At 43.0% G+C, this 13,376-nt stretch overlaps 1 pseudogene; it reads right to left on the bottom strand.

Moving 5' to 3' along the window:
- Positions 1–5,229: 5,229 nt before the first annotated feature.
- LOC102476535 (high mobility group protein B3 pseudogene) lies at positions 5,230–5,895 on the bottom strand (annotated as a pseudogene).
- Between the last annotated feature and the right edge of the window lie 7,481 nt (positions 5,896–13,376).

Below are 13,376 nucleotides of genomic sequence, written 5' to 3'. Positions count from 1 at the left end.
AATCATCCCCCAGGGGGGATGGCCACACCACAATCCCTTCTCCATTGTCCTCTCGGGCTCTTGGGCACGCACGCACACGTGCCCAGTGTGAGTTTAAGCCACTGGGTCCAGGACTCAAACCGCGGTCGACTACACAGCCATTGTACCAAGTGCTGGTTCCTCTTTTTTTAAACAAAAAATTTGCCAGAGGGCATGTAGGCTCAATAGAGACAAAGCACTCTGCAAAGGGGCAAGGCCACATTGCAATCCCTTCTCCACTTCACCACATCAGGATTTGGAGCATGCACACACATGCACTCAGCATGTTTTCCAAGCTGCCAGAGCCAGCTGCCTGGTTGGCCCGTGGGACCTGGCTTCCTTAAGCACTAGACTATAAGAGCCAGCCTAATTCAGTTTTTTGTTTGGGCTTGTTTTGTTTGCAATAGAGTGTGTGTGCTGGCCACAGAGAGAGAAATCGGAAAGGAAAGTAAGAAAGCATTTCCCGAAGGAGAGGACCACGTAGCGATCCTTCTCCTCCATTCTTTTCGAGAAATTTTGGGCATGCATGCACGTGGACCCAGCGTGTTTTTTCAAGCCACTAGGTCTGGGACTTGAACCATCCAGTCAGCCATGTGGGATCCAGCAGTCTTAACTACCATGCCACCAAATGGCCCTCCAATATAGCTTTTTTTTTTTTAAATATTCCATTACAGAGAAAGGCAGAGACAGAGAGAGATAGAGACAAGCACCCCCAACAGGGTCTTCATGCCTCTATCCATCCCTAGTCTCTGCTAGCCTGGATCATGGGTACTTATATACTCCCTGTCTATAGGGAGGCCTTGGTATGGGAACTCAGATTTTCCCACATGGGTCCAACACACAGAGCATTGTGCTACAACTGTGTCACTGTCTGGCCCCAGAGCCAGTGCACTTGTACGATGAGAAGTGGCAGTTGGGTTATCAGATATTCGATAAAGGGGTTTCAAACATGATATAATTATTAGTAAAAATAAATCTAGAGTGTGATTGTGGGAGAAGGGGACCAAGAAAGAGGAAGAAAAATATTGTTGTGGAGAGAATGCTGGTGCGGGGCGTGGGCTGGGACATGGACGAGGATGCTGAAGTCACCAACATGAAGATAGGAAGGGAAAGGTCACCAGAGAGCGAGGAGGTTCTGTGAAAGAATGGCAGCAGGGATATGGCAGGGGCTGGAAAGTGGTGACTGGAAAGAAAGGAGAAATGGTATGTATTTGTTCTAGTCTGTTCTGTTGCTAGTAACAGAACAATTTAGTTGACCCATTTTGTTTTCACAATATGCATTTTCATCAACTTTTGGAGGACTGCTTGTATTGTATTGTACCTTCTTTTCCCTCAAATCTCTTTTTGTTTCTGTCCACACTGGATACAATCTTATTCAACTCCGAATTTGGTGGCCCATGGTCAAGGGACCACCTCTGGTGGGAGTCTTACAAATCCCAAGACTTCACATCAGAAGGGCAAGAGCAGAGCAGATTGTCTGTATCTATGACTGTCTGTCTCATTCTCTCTCCTTTTAAACCCACCAGGAGTCATCGGTGATGACCCCACCCTGATGACCTTAATCCTTATGTCCTCCTCCAAACCCCACTTTTCCATACAATAATCATATTAACATTTTGCTCCCCAAGCAAATCTGTTCTTATGCACCTCCTAGGTCCTCAACATCCCACAAGCAGTGGAGCAGGCCTGTTTTGGGGCCTGGGGAGTTGTTGAATCTTGTCTTACTTTTTTCTTTTGCATCTGTACTATCATGACACAATCCTTAATGATGAGAGTATAGGGACCAGCAGATGGCATAATGGTTGCGTTGCTGGACTCCCATGTAGTCAAGCATGGTTCAAGTCCTTGATCAGGCAACTTAAAACTCATGCTGGGCATGTGCGTGCATGCCCAGAATCCTGAGCAGAGAATGGAGGAGAAGGGATTGTGGTGTGGCCATCCCCCTGGGGGACTATTTTTTGCTTTCTGTCTCTCTGCCTCTCTCTGTCTCTCTGGAGAGCGCGCATGTGCCCTATAGCAAAAAATCTCTCTAAAACAAACAAAAACATGAGAGTATGGCTTTCTTCCTTATAGTTGACACCTTGTCCATGGGCACTGGTTCTATACATTTACTCAGCTCTTAACCTCTTTATCATAGGACCATTTGTGCTAATGGGAGGATTTAAATTAGTCCTGAAGGGAGTGATTAAAGTTTGCAGATAATTGTGCTATTAATTGAGGTAAGTTATCACATGTTGTTTGCATATGAAAGGCCACCCTAGGAATGCTCTAGCTTCTTCTTTTTTGAATTAATATTTGGAAAGAAAAGAACAATTAAACTATTTTAGAAAGAGAAATTTGCAGAGCCTAAATGTCAGGAGTTGGCTTTGCTGGGAGTTCCGAAGCATAGCATTAAAAACTAGGCCAAGAGGAGTGGAAAGGACATTTGAGGCAAAGTAAACTGTTCAAAATTGATGCTTAACCCATTTAACCCTTTGGGGGGTGAGATGCCACAGACCTCTTTGAGGATTTTATGAAAACTGGATTCTTTCTCTAGACAAATGTACATAAGAACATCCTAAATTCTATGTGCTGGGCCAGCAGGTAGGAGGTTAAGGTGACTGGAGACTGATAGTGTGATTAGAGTCCCAGACTTGGAAGCTTCGAACAACATGCCGTATGTATGCATTGCCCAAAATCTTGAGAGGAGACTGGAGGAGAAGGGATTGCATCAAGGCCACCCACCCACCAGGAAAGGAGTGATTTCTCACTTTCTTCCCCCTAGTCTCCCTGTCTCTCTTTGTTGAGCACACATTTCTTATACCACATTGAAAAAAAGAAGAAGAAAAGAAGAAGAAGAACAACAACAACAAGAAGGAGAAGAGGAAGAAGAAGGGAAAAAGGAGGAGGAGAAGAAGAGGAAGAAGAAGAAGAGGGGGGAGAAGAAGAAGAAGAAGAAGAAGAAAAATGAGAAGAAGAAGAATGAGAAGGAGGAGGAGGAGAAGAAGAAGCAAATCTAGATGCATCTCAGCAGGGTACTTGTTCTCCCTGAAGCCCACCCACAAGCTCCTGGGGCAGTAGAGAAGGCCAGTTAAGGCTCTCTGGGACATGATGGTGTCAGAGAACACGAGAAATACCAGCTCAGTCGGAACAGATGGTTGATACAGAAGAGGAGTTGAGGTTGGAAAGCGAGCTCAGAAGGTCCAAATGCCAGGATTAAGGGGACATCACAGTATTCTGTTGTAGGCTGATGGGGATTATTAAATATTTGGAGAAGGATGTACACTGAAGAATAAAAAAGGGATCCTGTATCTGACCAAGTCATTTTCTGACCTTTAATAGCTTTGTCTTTAAACTGGGGATAGCAATGCATGCTTTCCCTATTTCAAAAGGATGTTCTTAAAGTCAGCATGAAAACAAATTGAGATAACCTTAGTGAAAGTGTTCTGTACGCTCTTTAGGTTACCAAAGTATAGAACAGTGTTTTAGTGGATAGTAACATGATGGGTATATTCAGGCACAGACCTTAATGATGGGGCAGCTAACATTTAATGTGGCTTGTAACCATCAGTCAGGGCAAGAGAATGAGAAAATCCATAGACATATTACAAAGTAAACCAGGTGGAATGAACCTATTATTTTTGCAATAAAGGGTAATACTCCAGGTAGATTATTGCCTTTTAGTGTGAATGAAAAGGTCCCGAGAAAGATCAGGAAGAAGATGAGAAATATTAGTCCTGAAAGCCCCTGAATTTTTCCAGAGGTCTTTCTCCCCAAACCAGATGGTGAATGAATTAGATTTTCCCATGAATTATAGAATATTAAATTTTATAACCAAACCAAATTGATGTCTTATGCCTGGAACCAATGCACTATTGAATCTATTGGGAATAGCTTAGATTATCTTCACTATTGATTCATGAGAAAGGTTTTGGCAAATGGATTCAGACAAGGAACCCAGCCAGGAACAGCATTTGTCACACCAGATGGGTTGACTCACCCTTTGGATGGAAAAATTCACCTGTCTTTCCCAAAAACTGAGTAGTGGTCTATTAAACGGGCCAGGGACATGTGTTATATCACATATGGACGAACAAGTCTTATTTATCCTGTGTATATGAGCTTCTGGGACATTTCAGTTTTTGCTAAGTGTTATCTATAAAGCTGGCCTTTTAGGAAAACTTAATAAAAATCCATTTGGACACCCAAAGGTCAGCTATTTGTAATAAAAGATGGGAAGTGGCTTATAGCTATTATGAGAGAAAGAAGATGTTATTAGAAGTTGAGAATCTATTACGCGCAAGAGACAGGTGAGCTCCTTTACCAGGGGATAGTCAATAAAAGATTGTCCCTTGTTTGGAGGTCACAGAGGAACCTTGGTGTCTTAATGCCAAAAGGTAACTCCCTAAAAAGTGTTTTGGATTCAAAATTGTGAAGACTATTCTTCCCTTGACTGAACTCAGCTATTTTATGCTCATCATTCAAGGTTCAGTCAAAAGATCACCTTCTCAGAGAGGCCCTCCAATCTCCTGAGTAGCTCCCCTACTCCCTAGTCTTGCCTCCAGGACACTGGCCACATGGCCCTGTTTCACACCAACTCATTTCTGTATTAAATTTCTCGTTCAGGGTCTGCCTTCCCCACAGAGGGCATGTGAGCCCCACAAGGACCAAGTCTGTCTTTCTGCCATATCCTCAGCCCCTAGTACATGTCTGACACTTATTTGTTGAGTGGATATATTTATAGAGCTTTTGAAACACTGAAACAAAGATCAATTTGTTGACCACTTTTGAAGAGTCCTAGACCTTTTGGGGCCAGCAGGTGGTATGGTGATTAAGGGTGCTGGACTTCCACTTCTCCCACCACAGTTTGAGTCCCGGACCTGGTGGCTTGCTCTCTCCCTTTCAGTCTGTCTCTTGCTCTCTGGTCAAATTAAAATCAGTAAATAAATAAAGTTAAACAAAGTAATTCTTAAAAAACAGACAAAGAGTCCTAGACTTTTTAAACTGAAATATGTACAACTTGGATACAGCGTCGGGGTGCTTCGGACACCCATGGCCACTTCATGGAAACCACTGACGATTTCTAGAGCACTTTGAGTGACAACATGATCGTGATCGATCGAACGGTGCAATTAACCTAGTGAGGGCAACAGACACACCTCCGATGAGAGGTGTGATTGCGACCCTCCCCTATGCTAAGGGATTCACAGGAGACAGAGCCACTGTTGGTTTTTATTCCTCCTCTTCCTCCTCCTCCTCATCTTTTTCATCATCCTCTTCCACCTTTTCCCTGGCAATTTTGGCAGGACCCTGTGCGCCACCACGCTTGCCTGTGGACTCATGGTCGGCCGCATCCTCCTGGTCCTCCTTCAGCGTGGCGGCCTTGGTGATGGGAGGCTGCTTCTCGCTGTCACCTAAGTCGTTCCACGTCTCGTTCAGCTTCTTTGCCACGTCTCAATAGAGATGCCAGGGTTGGCGGATTTGATCTTGGGGTGAAATTCTGCACTGAACAGGAAGAATCCAGATGGTGGCCTTCTGGGGGGCACTAGGGTCCTTTCTCTTCGTGCCTCCCTGAGCCGGTCCCTCATCCTTCATTTCCCGGTCACAGCGAGCTTTATCCACCTTTGCCATTTCATCAGATTTTGGCCTCTCTTCCCCAGACATGGTCTCCCACCTCTCGGAGCACTTCTTAGAAAACTCACCACAATGACAGGGACCTCGGTTTTTCTCCTTATGTTCTTCTCTGCAGGTCTGCACGAAGAAGGCATAAGCAGACAGTGTGCCCTTTGGATTCTTGGGGTCACCTTTAGCCACTCTGACTGGATTGTCCGCTAGTCTGGGCAGCGCAGGGCATGACATGGGCTCAGTGCTCCCCAGCTGTGTGCTAGCTGCCTCCATGGAGCCGCCGCAATAAATAATTTTTTTAAAAGAGGTTTTTGCTACAGGGTGCGTGCACTCGCCAGAAAGACAGAGACAGAGAGACAGAAAGTGAGAAATCACCCCCAGGGAGGATGGCCATGTCGCAATCCCCTCTCTTCCATTCTCCTCTTGGGATCTTGGGCATGCATGTCCATGTGTCCCCCATGTGACCACTGTAACTCCCACGTGATGCCCACATGACCAACGCATGACCCCCACGTGATCCCCCACTTTAACTCACAACACACCCCACTTTAACCAATAGCACACAACACTGTGACCCACAGCACACCTCAGTGAGACCACCGCACACATCACTGAGACAGACCCAAAGCAAAAATCTGTGACCCACAGCCCACCCCACTCAGACCTGAACCTCACTGGGACTCACAGCACAGTTCATTAAGATCCACAGCACACCCCATATTTTCACTCTTTATTCTGGCAAATCTTTGGATTCTATTTTTACAAGATGCTATAGTTTGAAGGTGTCTCCTCTACCCTCTACCCTGCCAAAACAAAAACAAACAAACGAAAAACTTAGGTGTTGACATCTGGTTGCAATGGGACAAAGGAGGTGAAAAGTTTGTCCATGATGTAAGGTAGGGACCTTTAGTAGGAGGGCTGAGATCGTGAGGGACCTTCATAATTGACTCCTGGTGGGTTTATAAAGAGACCAGAACAGAGACGCTCAGATGTACACGCTCTTGCCCTCCACCGTGTTGCACCCCCTGAGTCTTGAATCTCCTAATTATGCTTTGAATAAACCTCCATTTTTATAAATTATTCAGATACAGGCATTTTCAATTATTAGCAATAGAACAGACTAGCACACAAGATTATTTCCCTGTTTCCATAACTGTTATTGTAATTCAGAATTCATTTACTTTAAAAAAATTACTTATTTAATGCCATTTGTTATCATTATTTTTTAATTTGACCAGACAGAGACAGAGAGAGAGAGAGAGAGACAGGGAAGGGGAAAGCAAAAAAGCCAGCTGCCAGGTCCAGGACTCAAACTGCAGTCAGTCACGTGGGAATCCAGTGCCTTTAACTACCATAGCACCTGCTGGCCCCAAGAATTTCCTTACATTTGGACCATTGCAATGGTCTCTGAAATCTTCTGTCTGCTGTGAGTCTCCATCTACTCTAGACCATCTGCAACATCTGTTAGATAAATCTTCTCTTTCTTTTTCTAAAAGCAAGGTGTTGGTCTGACTTTTAAATTCCCTTTTATGTGTCTCTACTCTCCAGCCCCTTCTGTGTGTACTCTTTGGCTCAGTCAAGTTAAAGCCCTTCCCTTTGCATAGATAACTTGCTTTTCCCTATTCCCAGCCATTGCTCAGTTAATAGTCAACTTTTAGGACCCAACTAAAATATCCTCTCCTCCAAGGAGATTTTCCTGATTTCACGAAACAAAGCAACCGCTGCCTCTTTAAACTTTTCTAACACCTTTTTGTCCCTCTTATGGTATAAACCACTTCATATGAATGTCTGACCTCCTCTTCTAAGACACTGAGCTCCTTGAGGTGGGAACCAAATCTCTTAGCTTTGCTTCTACAGACCACTTATTAGAGGAGATACTCAATAACTATTACAGATTCAATGAAGGATCATTTATGGATTCTTGTTTGGGTTCAGTTTTATTTTAAGGCAAGGAAAATGCGGAACATCCTGGAATACATTAGTGATGATTATCGCCAAGGGAAAGAAATCTGTCTTCTATTTGAAGAGATGCCTGGCACTGGATTGTGGTTTGATGGGTAAGAACAATCACGCAGAACTTTGCAATTTGTAGCAGGCTTTTAGGAGCTTAACTGTATTGGATGTCCCAACCCCGTGAGGCAAGCAGGTGTGTTATAGGTGTCCCCATTTCATGGTTGAGGGAACCGAGACTGGGAGAGGATGAACTGCATGAAGTTGGATAGCCACTGAGACTGTGATTCCAGGTGGTGTGCTGTTTTCCTCATACGCTCCTAGCCTCTGGTCCTTGTCATGAGCCAAGTGGGCAGAGCTGGGTGGAGACTGATAAATCCTCACCACATTTTTTTTCAGAGATGGCCCTAGAAACTCTAGTGTTTCCAGATGAGTATCCATCTTGGGTGAGAATGATGAAAAATAAATGAACTAGGCTCTCAGTTCAAGAAGGTAGGATGAAGAACAATCTTGAAAAGGAGTAGATTTCAGTCAGTTTTAGGAATTCAATAGAAAGGACTCTTACCTGTGAACTCCAAGCTTGGACAAGCTTAGGAGTCTTTGTGTCTGATGTTCCTTATGTCTCCTAGAATCTAGAAGGAGTGTCACCAGCAACAAGAAGTAAAAGAAGTTTAGGTTAGATCTAGACAGGCCTGGGTTCAATGCTCAACCTTGCCACTTGCCAGCTATCTGGCTTTGAGAAAATCCCTTATCTGAACTTGGCTTCTTATCTGTAAGTGAAGTAGTCATTGCAAATTATGTATCAGATACTACAAATCTATTATCCCACTCAATTCGCCCCATACCCTAGGAAATAGATTTTATTCTTATTTTCTGATTCTTATTCTATTCTTAATTTACGTCTTTCCTGTTCTATAAATAACAATAGGCTCAGAGAAGGACCAGCAGGTAGTGTAGTAGTTAAGGTGCTGGATCCCACGTGAACAACTCTGTGGTTTAAGTCTCGGCCCAGTGTCTTGAAAACCATGCCGGGTGTGCGTGCGTGTGTGTGTGTGTGTATGTGTGTGCCCAAAATCCTGAGAGGAAAATGGAGGAAAAAGGGATTGCAGCATGGCCATACCCTCTGGGAGGTTATATCTCACTTTTCCCTCTCTCTCTCTGTCTTTCTCTGGCAAGTGCACATGCCCTAGGGCAAAAAATCTAATAATTTTTAAAAGGACCAGAGAGGTTACAAGCCAGCAGTAGGGGGTTGTCACAAAGATGAATCCCAATCCACTTGCTCACTGTCCAATACACCAGCTTCTATCTACATAAGAAGAATAGAAAAACCCATCCTAGCAGCGTTCATATGATAGTCAGATCAGAAAAGGTAAGGCTGGCTTGGTAGCGCAGCTGCTAAGTGCCATGCATTTGGAGCCAGATCCCACATGGAGGACTGCAGTTCTAATACCGGCCCTGGCAGCTTGAAAAACATGTGTGGGTACATACATGCACCAGATCTTTTTTTTTTTTTTTGAGAGGTTTTTGCTATAGGGCGCATGCGTTCGCCAGACAGACAGAGACAGAGAGACAGAAAGCGAGAAATCACCCCCCAGGGAGGATGGTCACGCCGCAATCCCTTCTCCTCCATTCTCTCGGGATCTTGGGCACGCACGCACATGCGCCCAGCATGAGTTTAAGCCACCGGGTCCGGGACTCGAACCGCAGTCGACTACGTGGGAGTCCAGTGACATAGCCATTTTGCTAACTGCTGGTCCCCATGCATCAGATCTTGATGGGATAGCAAAATGAAGGGAAAAGGATTATAGCATGACCACACCCTTTTGGGGGTTGCTTTCTGTCTCTTTCTCAGGCCAATCCCCTTTAGGGGGGAAAGAAAAAGGAAATGTGTTTGCATTAATTGCAGAGACACAGGGAGAACAGTTTCTAGTGTTTATAAAATACAGTGGGGAAGAGTATAGATGGCAACAATTTTTTCATAGCTGGAAGTAATTAAAAGGAAGGATTACGAATATTTCTAACAGAAGGAGTGCTGAATGTTGAGATGATGGCTCTAATTGCTCTGGTTTAACCATCACACATTGTATTGTCTTGAGAAAAACCCACATTGCATTGCCACAAATATGTACAATTATTATGGGCTCAGAAAAAAAATACTAAAAAATACAAAGAAAATGTGTTTGAAGCATCAAGATGATATTAATTAGGTCCCTCATTAAAATAAATGTTCGTAAGGAAGGATGTCCATGTATCTGTATTTCTTTAACTTGTGTTTGAATGAAGGTTTTCTGTTAAATGATGATGATTAGCAAATCAAGTTCATGTGCCAATTTAGTTTTTTAAAGCAAAGACTGAGGAGTGCTTACCATTCAGAACAGGAGCCAGAACACAACACTACTCTCCACCCGGGGGCAGCAGATCCCACTGGCTGGGCTAGGCCCTAAGAAGCAGGAAGAAAACCCTTGGAAGGTCTGCCCTTGCAACAACAAACCTATCAGTGATGACGTCTATCATAAACACAGTAATGATGGCGTTACAACTGGCGTTAATGTTTAGTGAGGAGTTGTAGAAGTTAATCAAGGAAAAAACTGGGAAGAAAATAGTGTGCAAAAAATCGTGATGGCTCTGGAAAGCCTGAAAATTGTATTTAAAGCTAACGTTTTTATTATTGCCCTGGCTGGATACTCCTAGAAGACTACAGAACAACATGGAAGGGACAGGGCTCTGAGGACCTGGCAAGAGGCAGAGTCACCAGGTGGACAGGATGAAGACTCAGCCCTGATTTTCAGTCTTTGCTCTGTACTTCCTTAGCTAGGTGCCTTGAATCCTGGTGGGTTTATAAGGAGAGAGGATAAGACAGACTCAGAAATGCTCTGCTCTTACTCAAGCTCTGGCCATGTGATGCCCTGAGCTATTTGGGGACCCTGCCAATAAAAAACCCTCACCAGATGAGGCCTCATTTACCTTGAACCTCCAAAACCATGAGCCAGTTAAACCTCTATTCTTTCTAAATTATGCAGACTTAGATATTTCTGTTATTAGCAACACAACAGACTAAAAGAGACATTTACTGTAGAATATTGGAAAAGAATTTTTAAAGTGAGTCCATATACAAATAAAGATGACCATTATTAGCATCTTGCTGTATTTCTCCCCATATTTTTAAAAGCAAATTTAGGGACCAGTAGTTAGTGTAATGGCTATGTTGCTGGATTCCTATTTAGGCAACCGCGGTTCGAGTCCCGGACCCAGTGGCTTAAACTCATGCTGGATGCGTGTGTGTGCCCAAGATCCCAAGAGGAGAATGGAGGAGACGGGATTGTGGTGTGGTCATCCACCCCAGGGGGGTGATTTCTTGCTTTCTGTCTCAAGAAGAGGTGAAATTATCTCTGTTTGTGGATAATATGATTATATAAACAGAAGACTCAAAGGTATCCATGAAAAACCTGGAAGAGATAAATGAGAACAGTAAAGTGGCAGGATACAAAATTAACTTACAAAAATCTATAGAAATTCTAGACAAGAAGAGACAGAACTGAAGAAAGTAATTTCATTGGCCATAACCACAAAAAGTGTAAGATACCTAGGAATAAATCTAAGCAAAGAAGTCAAAGACCTCTACAATTAAAACTAAAAAAATCTAAAAAAAAGGAAATTGAAAATGACACAAGAAAGTGGAGAGATGTCACATGTTTCTGGATTGGAAGAACTAATATAATCAAAATGGTAATTCTACCAAAACTAATACTGCTTTCACGAAAACCAGAGAGAGAGAGATGGGTATTCACATGAGGGTCTCAACTGTCCCCCACAACTCTCGGCTCAGTGAGTCACAGGCACCTGCACCTCTGGAGTGCCCAGGGAAGCCTCAGGACATGAACCTGGGACCTTGCCACGTGACGCCCACGTGACCCCCCACGTGATCCCCACGTGACGCCCACATGAAGCCCACGTGATGCCCCAATGTGACACCCGCGTGACGTCCACGTGACCCCGTGATGGCCATGTGATCTCCATGTGACCCTCACATGACCAACACGTGACCCCACGTGACACTCATTACCCACCATGTGATGCCCATGTGGCCCCCACATGACACCAACGTGATCCCCAAATGATGCTCACACACCTGGTGTGAGTTTAGCTACCAGGTCCAGGACTTGAACCGTGGTTGGCTACACGGGAGTCCAGCAACATAATCATTACGCTAACTGCTGGTGCCGTGAATGACGTTTCTCTGAGCATTTGTGAAAGAGTTATTGTAGGGATATATCTTTTAAATTCCCCTGGGTATGTATTTAGGAGCACAACTACCGTTTAACTCCATGTGTAACTTCCTGAAGTATAGCCAAACTTTTTCTAAGGGAAATATGATTTTATATTTCCACTAGCAGTGTATGAGGATTTCAATGTCTCCATATCCTCTCCAAAAGTAATTTGCCTATTTTTTTTTATTATAACACTAGCAGATATAATGTGTTATATTATTTGACCTTACTTTGCATTTTCTTGATGACTAATGATGTCAAACATCTTTTTCCTCTGCGTATTGGCCATTTGTAGACCTTGTTTTGTATTTATTCATATTTCATTTTTGTTTATTTAAATCCTTTGCCCAAGTATACATTTTTAATTTGTATTTTTATTGTTGAATTGTGAAAGTTCTTTCTTTATTTTGAATACTAGACCTTTATCATATATGATTTGCGAATATTTTATTTCATTCTATGGGTTGTTATTTTACTTTTCTGATGGTATCTTTACAACACATAGTTTTAATTTTGATGAAGTTTGATTTTGTTTTGTTATTCCTTATGTTTTTGGTGTCACATCAAAGAAACTTCTTAATTCAAGGTCACAGAGATGTATTTTTATTTTCTTCTAATGCTTTTCAATGTCTTAGCATTTACACTTAAGTCTTTGATTCATTTTGAGTTAATTTTGTAGATGGTGTGAAATAGAAATCCCATTTCTTATTTATTACATATAAACACATATTCAGTTATCCCAACACCATTTGTTTAAAGATGATTCTTTTCCCATTGGATTGTTTTGGAGCCCTTGTCAAAAAAAAAAAAAATCAATGAACTCTAAATATATTCTGTTATTCTGGAACCTCAGTGTACGTCTAGGTTCTGCAGTGCCACGCTGCCTTGATTAGTGTAGATTTGCTATGAATTTTTAAATTGTGACGTCTGTGTCTTTCAACTCTGTTCTTTTGCAAGATTGTTTTAGCTATTCTGAGTCACTTGCATTTTCATAAAAAGTTTAGGATTGGTTTGTCAACTTATGCAAAAAAAGACAGCTGGGATTTTGATGAAGACTGCATTGACTCTATGGAGTACTGCTGTCCTAACATTAATGCTTTCAGAGTGATAACCTTCAGAAAATAAAACAAGCCACGTCTGACTTTAGGCATAAACCTCAGTGAGTAGAATGAACATAGATTCATGTGTATGTATATATCAGCTGTGCTTGCTATTGCAAATATTTAGGCAAATTAAGTTCATTAGAAAATCGGGAACCAGCAGTTAGCGTAATGGCTATGTCGCTGGACTCCCATGTAGTCGACTGTGGTTTGCGTACCGGACCCGGTGGCTTAAAACTCACGCCGGGCGCGTGTGCGTGCGTGCCCAAGAGCCCGAGAGGAGAATGGAGGAGAAGGGATTGCGGCGTGACCAACCCCCCTGGGGGGTGATTTCTCGCTTTCTGTCTCTCTTTGTCTGTCTGGCGAGTGCACGCGCCCTATAGCGAAAACCTCTCAAAAAAAAAGAAAGAAAAAAAAAAGAAAATCAATTAAATGA

This window comes from Tupaia chinensis, unplaced genomic scaffold (assembly GCF_000334495.1).
Source record: "Tupaia chinensis unplaced genomic scaffold, TupChi_1.0 Scaffold000048_1, whole genome shotgun sequence".
NCBI classification, from domain to species: domain Eukaryota; kingdom Metazoa; phylum Chordata; class Mammalia; order Scandentia; family Tupaiidae; genus Tupaia; species Tupaia belangeri.
Note: the sequence above shows the minus strand (reverse complement) of the source record. Positions and strands in the feature narration are given on the sequence as shown.